We start from the raw sequence: 13805 nt of genomic DNA, 5'->3' as shown, positions 1-13805 counted from the left end.
CCCCTGGCTTGTACACCATTGTATTATTGGTTGTCAAAAACTCCATATGATAACTTGAACTGAACATGTTGATAGTGTGACTTTCTCAGACACTAGAACAAAGAGAGGACTGTGCCGGAAACTAATTGTGCTTTTCTCAATGCTCAGTATAACTCCAATTTTTTCAAGAGATTGGCCTAAGGGTGTGTTCGGATGTCCTCCTGCCCCACGCTTCACAAAAAGCTGGAGCGGAGCTGAGCCGAACGAAAAATCTCGAAGAAGCTAGCTTTGAGAAGCACAGCCGGAGTCCAATGTAAAAACAAAAGGCACCAAAATCACAGCTCCAGGATAGACCAGGAAAACGAGAAGTGAGGAGTTCGGCATAATTACAAGGGGATGCCACCGCCAAGTCGAAAAAACGATTCGCACGGCTCAGCCCCGACGCCTGTTCCCCTCTCTCCCTCGACATCTCTTCTGCTCGTGACCTACCCAGCGCCGCCGGTCGCCGCCGCCACGCCCGATTCCACCCCTTCGTCGGCCGGCGAGCCTCTCCGCCAGTAGATCCGACCATTCCAGCCCCGTTCCCGCCGGATCCCGTCCCGAATGAGCACTTTCCAGCGCCGCCAGCCAGGAGCAGCAACCCCACCGGCAGGAGACGCCCACCTTGACGCCATTGATGCCGGTGCTCACCATGTCTTCATTTGAGCCAGCCTCCTCGCCCTCGCCCCCTCGCCCCAACCCAAGGTGAGCTCGCCTTTGCATCTTCCCTATGGCTGGTGATGGTATTGTACAAGTGCTGGGAGAAGCTGTCAAGCGTGCAGAACGCGTCGGAATTGCCAGGTGAAGTGAGAAGCTAGCTCTAGAAGCTGGATTTGTGAAGTTTTAAGAAGCTAGATAGATTCCGAACACGCCCTAAATGTGTAGTTTGATTTCTCTTACCCATGGCATGTAATTTTTCCAGTTAAGTGGATTGTCCAGAGTTAACAACCTTAAGTTTATCCTATATATATTTGTTGAACTAAGAAATAGGCACGTGCAAATTACAGAAAGAAATAAAATAACAGGTTTTGACAACCAGATGTTAATCCATGCTAAAGTATCTATCTAATCTGCAACTTATAGCTGGATAAACAACATTATTTACTCAGGAAAGTAAAGTGGTGCGCAAATAGTAAGTAGGCACTGACATAATAACCCAAGAAAACATACTTACAAAGATATGCAACATTCTTTTTTACCATAACAAGTACTCCATATATAACCAATTGTCCAATTATAAAGACAAAGCAGATGAGCCATAGAAAAACTTCAACGCACACTAAACAGATGGAGGTAGATACAAGCAGCTTCTGAACTCCATACAAAAATGAAAGGTTTCATTCAAAACAGAACTTACATCTGTTTAGTTCCATAGAAGTAGACCAGACGCTTATTTTTAACAGAAGGTAGACCCCATTGCTCTGGTTCACTTATCTGCAAAGCATGCAAATAGCAAATTCAAATAAGATAAACTGAAACACAAGGAAAATAATTTATGTCAAACTTTCTCCCTCACAGAAATAGTCTAACATCAGCAAAGGAACAAATTAGCACATTCTGCAGTTAACTTAATAACTCCTTGGTAAATACAGCCACACAGCGATTAAGGAAGTATGCAGGACAGTGAAAAAAGGCGCGAGGGGACAACAAAATGCCTAGCGCTTAATCGTGCTAGGCGTTCGCTTAGGCGAGATAAGCACTATGCAGTGGGAAGACACACAATTAGCGCCTAGAGCTTTCTTTATCATTTATGCAGGATGTCTATGACAGTTTCGAGTTCAACTGAACATATAGAATAGTTACTAAGAGCATCTACAGCCAGAGCCCTCATATCGTCCCCAAACATCCGGGCATCCGGGCAACCTGCCCGATCACTGCCCAGAGAGCAAATTGCCACCCAACTGGACCTCGCATAGTCAGCCCAAACGTGTGGGCTTACCGGCACTCCCCAAACATAGCCCGTATCTGGGGCGTACCGGACGCGTCCGCCACGTCGATCCGGCCTACGATAGCCCACCCCGCCCCCACCAATACCCCACCCGGACCAAACTCTAGTCAAAGTCCTCACTCTTCTTGACTGCTCCGTCTACACTGCCCCGTCTCCTCCCCTCCTCGTACTCTCTCCTTCACCATGGCAGCAGATCCGGCAGCGAATCCGAGACAATCAATTGTGCGGCACTCGTCAAGAAGGATTCCAGCTCGTCCTCTCCAGACGACGAGGAGCTCGCATTCCGCATTGCCCTCCGCCGGTCACTGATGGATAGGAGCAGGAGCTCAAGCTCCACAGCCTCCTCGATGGCCCGGAGGGGCAGCTGCGGCTCCGCGTCAGCCTGCGACCGCATGTTGCAGTTTTCGCCAGGCAGCTGGCAACCGATGGCACCCAGCACCTCCAGCCACTACTCTCGGGCGGCGCTGAGTGCTTGTCCCCAGCATCGCCGAACCAATGGTCGCGGCTGCCCGAGTCAAAGGCGTGGGCCTATCGCCATCCAAGGCAGAGGGCGGCGCAGACCGCCTCCAGCCGGTCCAGCTGCGGATCTTACAATTCCGCGCCAGAGCCGCTTTTGCCCGCCACCAACGATGACGAGATCATCCATCGACGTCATCCTCCGGTCCTTTCACCTCAGCGGAGACGGACGCCCGTCGCTGCCGCCGCAAAAAATGCGACGGCACTCCGCATCATAATCAAGGAGTCCAAGCACCTCGCAAGGCAAAAGGCGGCTGCCGTGAAGAAAGCCGCCCGTCTCGCGAGGGCACGCCCGCGCCGCCCGGCGTCTGGCTGGGATCCGCTCGTCCTCCTCCGACAACAGAACTACCAACGACGATACCGCCCCTTCAGCCGCCGGCGCCTACACCGAGGACTACCCATCACTCCGAAGACCCCAAGAGGAAGCGGCCGGCAAGGAAGTGGTGAAGTCTCGCGGCCTCTTCCTCCACAAGTATCTATCTATCTTTTATCGTAACTAGGTGATGAACACTCTGTCTGGTTGTATCTATGTGATGATGAAACTTGCTATCCCCCAATATATGTTTGCTATTGCTATGTTCAAATTGCATCTATGTAAATGCGGAACACGTTGCATGGGTTGTATGGCTTTGGGGGCGGACGGACATTTGAGGAGGACGGCTACGGATGTGGAGATATGGGGGGTGACCGGCCACTGTCCACAGACACACTCGGGCGCGTCCGCGGACATATAGGGTGCCAAATTTGGCAATCGTGGTTGTAGATGCTCTAAGCATCTCAGCAAACGAATAGCTTAACCAAGTATGCAGCATGCAGCGAGTGTGATACTAACATTAGAAGTTTTCACTTTCGAGAATACTTGTGCAGCGAGTGTAACTATTGAAAACAACGTTGAGAAGGAAATTTGTTGAGTCATGCAAACATTAGCCAATGATGAGAATCAAATGCAGAAGGTTTATGAAGTAAACTGCCAACCATGAAACACCAATATACAGTTTGATTTTTTTAGCTCTAAGCCAAACCACTTATAACAAAAATAACATATGCATCACGCACTTATTACAGCTCAATGAATTCATTAACTGAACAAGAACTTTGGACAAGGTTATGTCCCAAAGAAGAAAATATTGAAGATAACCGATATTCCTGGACAAAAGTAAATAAATAGGGATTAATCCAATGAGCAAAAAAGTTCAAGGGCCAACACAAGGACGGGTCATAGCTTAGGTACTTATTATCCCTGTCTCTGGAGATCCATTAATGCTAATCAAGCAATTAAAAGATTGCATTTAACATGCCAAAGTGAAACCATAAGTTGTTCACAAATCACAGAGAACCTTGCACCAGTGTAAACAAGGTGGTCCAAGGGCCAACATAAGGTCGGGTCATAGTTTAGTTATTTATCCCTATCTTGAAGATCCATTAATGCCAAGCAAGCAATCAAAAGTTCGCATTTAACATGCCAAAGTGAAATCACAATTTGTTCACAAGTCACAAAGAACCTTGCACCAGTGTAAACAGGTACTAATGGGTCCTAAGAGCAAAACACAAATTGGAACCTATGCATCTAATAAACTTGAACAAATCACAATGAATAAAGAGCACATTATGTAACTAACAAACTTCGAACAGCAGGCGCAGGGATGTATATATATCCAAAGTCCAAACAGAGTTAAGACATATCACTCAAATCCTACATGATTCCCAGTTCCTTTAAACTCTAAATTACCAGCAACGCCAAATATTATCAATAAAAAAACCAGCAGCTAGAAGAAAGAAGAAGGAAAACAAGAAATGAAACTAGTTAAGCTGCGATAAAACATAGGAATATCACCTAATTTCAAAAGCTCGGGAAAATGAAACAAGAAACAGCTTCTCTGACTCAAAGATCCATTTTTCCGTATCCTAAACCGTGTGCATACCAAATCTCACTGATAAGCGGCAAGAAAAGCACAAAAACTAGAACAGGTTAACAGCTAAAACAATCAAATCGGGGCAAGAGGCCATCGAAGAACCTAAGATTTGGCCAAAATGGCAGCATGGCAGGCCCCACAAGGCCCGCCTTCCACCCTGGAACGAAACCCTAAGCAAGCTAACCCGAGTTCCCAAGCCACAGGCTACCCGGACAACTGCGTACGAGGCTACAGATGAGAAAGAAGCCCGAACTCACCATGGCTGGCCACGCGGGGAAGCCCTTCATCTTGGCGAGCACCAGGTCGCCGACCTTCCACTGCGCCGCGGCCGCCGCCGCTGCAGCAGCCGCAGATGCGCCGCGCTTCCTCCTCGCCGGCGCCATCGGTCTCCCGCAACCAGCCAACCGCAGGGCCGCCGCCGCCTCCGGGGCGGCGATTAGCGCACAGCGCACGAGGCTGTGTAGCGGCAGCAGGCCGCAGCTAGTGCCGGAGGCAGCAGGGCGCCCGGTGGTCGTCCTCCCCCTCCTCTTCCCTTTAGCTTCAACAACGGCGGCGGCAGGCAGCGGCGAGGGGAAGAGGAATTTTACTTATTTTTATCATTCTCTTCTGCTCTCCTGGTTTTATGAGTATATTTTGTGTTTTGAGCTGTGTTTTTTTATGTGTGTGTTTGAGCAATTTTTCTTAATCAAAGTTGCGCTTTATTTAACTTACGAAGTTCGGAATCTCATCCGACAAAACAGAAAGAACGAAATGAGGGACCAAACCTTACAAAATTCATCACCTACTACTACCCTAGCTAGCTTAGAGCATCTCCAGCCGTTGGCCCCCCAGGGGCGCCTAAAATCGCCACCCGGAGGCTAGCCGGCGTAAAAAAAGGGCCTGGGGGCGAGTTGGTCCCCAGTCGCCGGCCCGAGGGCCGCCACCAGACGCGTCTAATTTTTTCAAAAAAAAACGTTGAACGAAGTTCGGTTAAACACGGCTAAATTTCGGCAAACTTTGACATATATTAGACATGTTCGCGACGCGGTACATAGCAAATATAAACTAAAAAAAGAAATCGTTGAACGTCGAGTAGTCGTCGTGGTCGTTGTCATCCTCGCCGCCGTTATCATCGTTGGCCTTCTCCTCCTTGACGCGGCCGTCCCTGCTGGACCCCTGCCCGGCGTCGCCATGACGGACGGGTGGCGGTGGCGCGTCGTCGTCGTCGCTATCGTCGAGGACGACGACTCCTCCTTCATCGCGGCCCCGGCGGCGCTGCTCGGATGATCCCGCAGCCCGGATCCAGCCGGCCCCACTCCGGCGATCCACACCGGCCTCGGATCCGGCAAGTCCCGCCGCCACCGTGACCTCCAACTCCGGCGAGCTACTCCGGCCACCTCGGTTCGCGAGCCGGAAACCCTAGATCCCGAGGTCCACTTTTCCACTAAGTCCCTTTTTTGGTTAATTTTATGCTCCCTTCATCATGCCATAACTCTGTGCCCGTAGCTCCATTTTGGGCGTATCAAATTGTTCATCTGAATGTGCTCTTCATTTTGTTACATTGTGCCATGCTTGTTTGAGTCCATCTTGATGCCCAAATTGTTGATGCAAGAGTGCTATAAAATGTTAGTTCCTTTTTCTTAGCAGATCTTGAGCATTTGTCATTTTTGCCATGTTTATTGTGTGCTGCATATGAGCATGAGTTCTACATGTGTTTTGGGCTATGTCATGCCATCTTTACAGGGGTGTATGCCATGTATTTTTGTGATCTTTGTGGTGACTAGCACATGCATGCAAAGTAGCTCTCGTGATATTGCTGATTTCAGGGACTTAGAATTTCACCAAGTCATTTTCCTGATGTTATGTTTATGCCATGTATTCATGTTGCTACAGAGAGATCCATGCTTCTTCTGAATATGTTCAGTAAGGATGATTTGGACATATGGTTGTGCTCTATCCATCCATGCCTCTGTTTGCATTTATGGAGTGGTCTAGCATGACTCAATCTTGCTCTACTTTTGCTATAAAATGTTCCTGACACACTGTTTACGTGTTAATTAATTTTGCCAAGGTTGTTGTAGTTGATCCATGCATGTTATGAGATTGTTCTTGCCATGTTTAGCTTCTTAAACATGTCTTATTACTATTGCTATGCTTATCTTGCCATGCAATGCCTTGTGTTGAGTGAATCAAGCTCGCAAACATGCCTTCATAATTCTGTTTTTGTCATGTCCAGTTTTCTGCTAAGACTGAATCTGTTAACGAAACTTGCTATGTTTACATGGGTGCCATCATATCTTCTGATCCTTTTTGGCTTATGGTCAGTAAGGGACTTTTGTCCTATGCTTTGAGTAGATTCATGCCATGCCTTGTTTGCCATGATATGTTCCTGTAGCATGTTGTTATCTTGCTCTAAACATTGCTTCCTGATGTTAATTCCTGGCATGTTGTTATTTTCACAGTCTGTGATGCTGTTATCTTTTGCACTTTTGCCATGCTTGTTTGAACCTGCTATTGTGTGATTTAGCAGTAGCTGAGTGTTCATCTTTTGTCAAGCATCTTGAGTAGATCACTGCCATGTGCTTTATTGCTATGTTAGAGTGCAGTAGCTTAGTTTCTTGTTGCATTTTAGGTGGCATCGTGCTGTTAGTCGCATAATTGTGACATTCTTGTTTTGCTTGCCATTTGCAAACCGTGCATCCGATTCTGGTGATCTTTATATCGATTTCGACCGAAATCAACTCATCTTTCCAGCGGCACACTTGCTTTGCCAAGTTGAGGCATGGTTCAATCTTTTCTTTCCGGAGCACGCATATGCATTGCATATCACATCCTGCATATCATGCCATGTTTTGCATCATGTTGCTTGCGCATTGTACCATGGTTGATTGTGGTTTCCTTTGCTTGTGTTCTTGCCTTGGGTAGAGCTGGGAGACGAGTACGTGATCGAGGAACCCATTGAGTACGCTTACAAGGATCAAGCTTACCTCAACTCGGAGAACTTTGCAGGCAAGATGACCATACCCTCGAAATCACTTCTTTCTTTGCTTGCTAGTTGCTCGCTCTTTTGCTATGCCGCGATACCTATCACTTGCTATATCATGCCTCCCATATTGCCATGTCAAAACTCTAACCCACCTTGTCGTAGCAAACCGTTATATGGCTATGTTACCGCTTTGCTCAGCCCCTCTTATAGCGTTGTGTAACATCCCAAATTTTCAATTTGGAATGTTATACACTAGATCATATGCATATCATATTTTCTTGCATTTTGGTTGATCCTAGAAATTTCACGCAACTCAAGGACCCTCGGAGAGAGTTGGAGATTTCGTTATTTTCATATTTGAGAGTTCTCTCGAATTTTGAAAATAGGATCATTTGATTTATTTATTTTGTCTTCAATAATATTTCCGGTGTCAGAAAATATATGAGAGAGGGAATAATATGACTTTCCCAAATTTAGGAAAAATGAAGATATAATAAATAGATCAATTGTTGTTTGCCGGAGTTTTATTTGCATTTTATTTGGATAGGGAAAAATGCGCGTTTTCAAAAATTGCATTTTAGGTCCGGAGAAAAGTTCATTTTGTTCGGCTCATTTTTAGGAGTCGGAGAAAATTTACTTTAAATTTTTCGGAGTTCGTTTAGATCTTTTTTTGTTTTTTTTTCTGCGCGAGGAAACTATTTAAAAAAAAAATTGAGCAGCGCCTTGGGCCAAAGGCCCAAGCCAAGCCACCTACCGCCGCGCTCCCAGGCGCCAGGCGCCGAGCCACGAGCCGGTCGGCCGCCGCCGCCTCTTGCTAGGACCGAATCCTTTTAGGATTCTAGGGCGCCCCTTGTTCCCTTTTCCTTATTTCGTTTTCTTTAGTACTACTCCGTTTATTTTCTAAATCTTTCCTACTCCTATTCTAATTCCTTGTCCTCTACCCCAAGTAAACCCCTCCCCTCCCCAATATAAATACCCAAACACCCCCCCTCTAAACACATCAAATCAAAGCTCCCCTCCACACCGCGCCTTGCACCGCCGCCGCGCCGCATCACACCGCGCCCTGCGTCACCGCCGCCGCGCCGCCTCACCTGGGCCGCCACCCCACACCCCGCGCCGCCGCCGCACCTTACCGCCGCCGCGCCGCATCACACCGCCACCCCTCACCCGCGCCGCCACCCCACACCCGCGCCGCCGCCGCACCTTGCCCACGCCGCCTCCCTACGCCGACGCCGCCGGAGCCCCGTTCACCGGAGACCTCGCCAAGGTAGCCCCGCGCTACATCTATTCTTTTTCTCGGATCGTTTTCTTCTAATCATTCCGATTCTTTTCTTCTCTAAACCGTTCCGGTTTTCTAGATCGGTTTTTCGTTCGGTTTTTTTCTTCTCCGAAACCCTAAATCGGATTCGTTTTCTTCTCCGATTTAGTTGCTTTGGACCGTTCGCCGGACCGTTCGTCCTAACGAACGTGATCACCGGATTCTTCTAGGTTAACGAACGTCCGTTTGTTTAACCGTTCTTCTTTTTCTTTTCGTCGGATTTATTCCGCGATCGCGATCTCAGATCCGATCTTCTTTCTAGTCTTTCTTTTCGCTCGTTTATCGGAATCAGGTGATTCAAGCGCCTGGAGTTTCGTCTCGAAACCGCCGTTCCGTCTAATCAACTTGAACAAGCTTTTGTTACAGTAAAATTTTGACCTAGTTTCAACTTGCTAGAACCGAGTTGTTTTCTTCCGCCGTTTGTTTTTCGTTCTTTCTTTGCAACCGGAGTTCTTAAGTTGAACTACTTGGTTCGATCTCTTGTTCGAGTTTTACCTGTGCATTAGATGAGTACTTATTGTATGTTTGTTGTTTGTCTGCGATAGATTACCCGGATTGCGCCGCTTGTTACTTCGAAACCCTAGGACTCGCGGATCATCAGCAAGGCAAGTAACACTTTGATCATACCTTTTCTACAACCCATGTTTTATTGCATTAGATCAATCCTCTCACATTGCATGATTAGGATCTAATTAAATTGTGGGATGGGAAGTAGATGAGGTAGTACCTATTACCTGTATTATTATGAAACCTTTGGGAGTTACTTCTACGTTTTCTTATTATGCCATGCTATGCTAGTAGACGTGGATTGGGTGAGTGATATCCATGACAGATGTGAGATTGATAATTTTAATGGTTTATCTAAGGTGGCAACTTAAACACATATCTGGGTGGATTGAGGCACCTGATGTCTATCAGGACTTGCCTGTTTTTTTTTGGACCGCCACCCAGGCTCAAAGGGATCATAAGATCTTTCATGCTAGAAACTTCCGTGTGCAGCCACATGCCACTATGGGCTCTGGCATAGTTGACTAAGTTGTGCGAACTCTTACGGGGTGGACTAGCAGATGTAGGGGATGTAGGTGTACCGGTCTACCCCACATGTAAGGTGCTAGTGCTTCTGAAAGACTATGTCTCGGTCATCCGTCTTCTCAAACACCATGTAGTGCGAGAAACCAAACGGAGGCGATCGAGTCATGTGGGGAAAAGTGTGCAAACCTCTGCAGAGTAACAAACTAATCATGATTAGCCGTGTCCCCGGTTATGGACAACTTGAGTATCTAGTACTTGAATATCATTGTGAATCTCATCACGTTACTTCTAATTAATGTTGTTGGGTTTTAATTACTTTTAATTGGGATTGAGAATGCTGTCAACCATTCTCAATGTTTCACAACCACCATGATAGTAAATAAAATTTATTCCTTTGTAGTAGGGAAAAATTGGCTTTACGCAAAAACTGTAACCATAGAGCTTTCCACCAGCCATATATGCATATAGTATAGCTGTTTCATCCCATTACTCTCTATGTGTTACTTTGCCAGCATATTCCATGTGCTGACCTGTTTTCGGGCTGCAACGTTAATGTTGCAGACTTTTCAGACGACGATTGAGGTGCGTTTAGGTCGTGGTTCTATACTCAGTGATGCCGCTGGAGTTGATGGACCCATTTATCTTCCAAGTCTTCCGCTGTTATCTTTAAAATATGGCCTTAAGTCATATTTATTGTAATAAGTTCTTTTTCAGCCATCGATGTAATAAGTGTGTGATTGCAACTCTGCTATAAAACCTCGATGTACTGTGTGGTGTCAGCATTACTGATCCAGGGATGACACCGTAGCACAGTAGACGTGATTCATTCGGGTCAGGTCGCTACAGAGATGGTATCAGAGCACACGCTGACTGTAGGACACGACCACTAAGTTAAAGCCATAGATCATCCTTCTCTTCTCATTTTCTAACTCCTCATCTTTTCTACTCTATTAGGATGACGAACGCGAAGATTAAGTACGCTCAACCGGATGAAGGCACACCATTTGGATTTCACCTGAAGGAAGTCACCAAGTACCTGAACATTGGATTACCAAGATTCACGGGAACCTTCAACGCCACTCTGCCTGAAGAGGAGCGCTGGAAGATTCAAGCTCACGTTCCGGGAAGAACATTCGCGCCAATCACGAAGCCCATAGATAGTGTTTTCAATGCATCAACCTAGAGTCTAGGAAGGAGCATGGCAGCTCATATCACCATAGGACGCATTGGAGAAGTTTATCAAGAAGACCTCAAGGACACTATCTACCAGATTTGCGGACACCGTGATGAACAATGGGAGTTAGTCAGCACCAAGAAGGATAGATCCATTGCATCTTTCATCCAGGAGTTAAACCAGCACATTCGACGCCATGAGAACCAGATGTGCAATGATATGGTAGAGTTGAAGAATGCGAAGGCAAGGATCATCGAGCTAGAAGGAGCAGAATACATGGCCAGACAAGGATGTTTTCAAGTACCATTGAGTATAGGAAGGCATGTATTCCCAACGGATTTAATTATTCTGGAATCCCAAGGTCTGGATGTGATTCTTGGTATGGATTGGCTGTCGATGTATGGAGGAAACATCGATTGCGCCAGTAAGACAATTTTTCTTACCACACCAGAAGGAAGAAGGATCAAGTATGTATCCCGGCATGTGCCAAACAGGACACAAGTGAATTGCTTATCAGGAGTTGTGCAGGAGGAAGTACCAGTGGTAAAGGATTTTCCTGATGTATTTCCTGAGGAATTACCAGGCATGCCACCGGATAGAGACATTGAGTTTTTGATTGAGTTATTGCCAGGTACAGGCCCAATATCGAAGCGACCGTACCGGATGCCAGCAAAGGATTTGGTGGAAATTAAGAATCAGATTAAGGAGTTATTGGATAAAGGTTACATTCGCCCAAGTTCGTCACCTTGGGGATCACCCGTACTTCTAGTGGAAAAGAAGGATGGATCATTAAGGATGGTTGTAGATTATCGGGGATTGAATGAAGTAACCATCAAGAACAAGTACCCACTGCCAATGATCAACGATCTGTTTGATCGATTGCAAGGAGCTAAAGTGTTTTCCAAGATCGATTTGCGATCAGGGTACCATCAGTTGAAGATTCGAGAGCAGGACATACCTAAGACAGCATTCACCACAAGATATGGACTGTATGAGTATACCGTTATGTCATTTGGATTGACTAACGCACCTGCCTATTTTATGAACCTGATGAACAAAGTGTTTATGGAGTTTTTGGATAAGTTCGTCGTAGTGTTCATCGATGACATTTTGGTTTATTCAAAGAATGAAGAGGAGCATAAGGAACATTTGCGTTTGGTTTTGGAGAAATTAAGGGAACATCAGTTATATGCCAAATTCAGCAAATGTGAGTTTTGGTTGAAGGAAGTTGGATTCCTCGGACACGTTATATCCGGAGAAGGTATAGCAGTTGACCCCACAAAGGTTGAGACCGTAACCGAATGGGAAGCACCAACAACAGTTGGAGAGATCTGGAGTTTTCTTGGACTCGCAGGATACTACCGGAGATTTATTGAGAATTTCTCAAAAATTGCGAAGCCTATGACGGAGTTGTTGAAGAAGGAAACTAAGTTCAAATGGACTGAGGAGTGTGAGGCTAGTTTCCAGGAGTTGAAGAAACGTTTGGTTACCTCACCGGTATTGATTTTGCCAGATCAGACCAAGGATTATGAGGTGTATTGCGACGCTTCACGTCGAGGACTTGGAGCAGTGCTTATGCAGGAAGGAAGAGTTGTTTCGTATGCTTCACGACAACTGAAGCCTCATGAGTTGAATTATGCCACGCATGATTTGGAGTTAGCGGCCGTAGTGCATGCATTGAAGACGTGGAGACATTTCCTCATTGGAAATCATTGTGAGGTGTACACGGATCATAAGAGTTTGAAGTACATTTTCACGTAGAAGGAGTTGAACCTCAGACAAAGGAGATGGTTGGAACTCATCAAGGATTATGACATGAGATTGCATTACCATCCCGGAAAGGCTAATGTAGTAGCTGACGCATTGAGCCGTAAGAGCCATGTCAATACTCTAATGACGAGAGAAGTACCAAAAGAGTTAGCAGAAAACCTTCGTGAGCTATGTTTGGAAATAGTTCCGAGAGGCTATGTAGCAGCATTGGAGATTCAGTCAACATTGATGGATAAAATCAGAGAAGCTCAGAAATCTGACAAGGAGATTGCTGTTATAAAAGAGAAATTGAGCAAAGGAAAAGCTAAGGGATTTCGTGAGGATGAGCACGATACCTTATGGTTTGAGGACCGTGTTTATGTGCCCAATGACCCGGAGATCAGGAAGTTGATTTTTCAAGAGGCACATGATTCACCATATTCGATTCACCCAGGGAATACCAAGATGTATTTGGATTTGAAGGAAACATTTTGGTGGACCGGAATGAAGGAGGATATTGCAGCATATGTAGCAGTTTGTGACGTATGTCAGAGAGTAAAAGCAGAACATCAAAAGCCAGCAGGATTGTTACAACCACTGCCGATACCCGAATGGAAGTGGGATAAGATAGGCATGGATTTTATCACAGGGCTACCCAGGACAAAGGCCGGATATGACTCGATATGGGTAGTAGTTGATCGTTTGACGAAGGTAGCACATTTCATTCCAGTTAAGACCACTTACACCAGTGCTAAGTTGGCAAAGATATACATGACTAGAATCGTTTGTTTGCATGGAGTTCCGAGGAGTATCATATCAGATAGAGGAACCCAATTTACCTCAAAGTTTTGGAATCAGTTGCATGAAACTTTAGGAACCAGACTAGAGTTCAGCACAACTTTTCATCCGCAGACAGATGGACAGACCGAGAGAGTCAATCAGATTTTGGAAGATATGCTGAGAGCTTGTGCACTAGATTATGGATCAAGTTGGGACGAAAACTTACCGTATGCAGAGTTTTCTTATAACAACAGTTACCAAACCAGTTTGAAGATGGCCCCTTTCGAAGCTTTATACGGAAGGAGGTGCAGGACACCGTTATCATGGAACGAAGTTGGAGACCGTCAATTCTTTGGACCAGATTTGATTAAGGAGTCTGAACGGAAGGTTAA

General features: G+C 46.0%; 1 pseudogene across 1 annotated transcript in view; it reads right to left on the bottom strand.

The window, feature by feature from the left end:
* The window catches only part of LOC125527960 (protein HUA2-LIKE 3-like), a 47284-nt pseudogene extending 42123 nt beyond the window's left edge, over nt 1-5161 (bottom strand). The window contains exons 1-2 of the transcript XR_015600927.1: nt 4653-5161; nt 1376-1452 (exon numbers count right to left, since the gene is read on the bottom strand). The product of XR_015600927.1 is annotated as a protein HUA2-LIKE 3-like (transcript). The remainder of the gene's footprint in view (nt 1-1375; nt 1453-4652) is intronic.
* Between the last annotated feature and the right edge of the window lie 8644 nt (nt 5162-13805).

Source organism: Triticum urartu, chromosome 4A (genome assembly GCF_056163025.1).
Source record: "Triticum urartu cultivar PI428250 chromosome 4A, HENAU_Tu73, whole genome shotgun sequence".
NCBI classification, from domain to species: Eukaryota; Viridiplantae; Streptophyta; class Magnoliopsida; order Poales; family Poaceae; genus Triticum; species Triticum urartu.
The sequence above is the reverse complement of the archived record's forward strand: the minus strand, read 5'-3'. Positions and strand labels throughout refer to the sequence as shown.